The 1,064-nt window shown below is 29.9% G+C and overlaps 1 long non-coding RNA gene across 1 annotated transcript; it reads left to right on the forward strand.

Moving 5' to 3' along the window:
• Positions 621–1,064, forward strand: LOC104743060. The gene is made up of 2 exons (XR_760609.2): positions 621–770; positions 868–1,064. It is a non-coding gene; the product is annotated as an uncharacterized LOC104743060 (long non-coding RNA).

A 1,064-nucleotide genomic window follows, 5' to 3' on the forward strand; every position in this document is an offset into this window, starting at 1 on the left:
ATAGATGATTATTTTATACTACATGTTATGTTAACCGAAATTTACAACTTAAAAATGTGTTTAAGCAAAATCGACGTTTGACAACAATTCAATAAATGTGTTAGCAAACCCACCGAGCCAAATTCTATGATCATGTGTGCTCCATTAAAGTGAGATATCAAGAGATTTATAATAATTTAAAGCATCTTCCACACAATTCTAAATGAACTTCATAATATCATTTCATATCCCCTAATCAATTCGACACAAGTGCTTTATTTTTTCCACCAATGATTTGTATATACCCTAATGTAATACCATGTAAAAATTTTGGTTGATTAAAGTAACACGTTATTTGATAAAGCACATACGAAAATTTATATGCGAGAAAGGAGTCGGTTTATTGATGCCGGTTTTTCAATTGTAAGATATTCTTTCTTCTTTTGAAAACAAAATGGCTTATTGTAAGCTATATTGTTGATGTGAGAAATAAATTAAAAGAAGATACACGGAAACAACCAAGGAAAACGATTATGAGTTTCTCGTGGAAGATATAATTAAAAGGGAGACAAGATGGGACATTTCTCCAGCCCCCTAACAAGATGGGACATTTCTACATAAATAATATGATTCAAGTTTTATTCTTTCTTTTACTCATCGACGAAAGATTATGGTTTCCAATTTTAACTCTTTCTTTTACTCATCGACGATTATGTTTTATTCAGGGAATTGCAGTTCCGAAAGGAATTCGCTGTTCACTTTATTGTTCATATGGCTGAAACAAAAAATAGGTTAGAACACTTTGTTGTTTGTATGTCCATTAATTAAGATGTTCATATTATAATATCTATGTTCTAATTTGTGTTTGGTTGATTTTGATGTTCTTAGGTGTTCTTCGAGAAGAAGAAGATGAAGGAGAATAAGAAGTCAAAAAATGAGAAGTTGTATTTTTTTTTTAAGAAAAATGTCATTAAAATCCCCAAATTAATGTTTTTGTTGATTTTAATCACGAAGTCTGTGTTTGGAGGAATAAAACACTAACTATGTGTTGACTTCAAAATAAATCCTAAACTTTCGTTGACTTA

The sequence above is a fragment of the Camelina sativa genome, chromosome 14 (genome assembly GCF_000633955.1).
Source record: "Camelina sativa cultivar DH55 chromosome 14, Cs, whole genome shotgun sequence".
In the NCBI taxonomy this organism is placed as follows: Eukaryota; Viridiplantae; Streptophyta; class Magnoliopsida; order Brassicales; family Brassicaceae; genus Camelina; species Camelina sativa.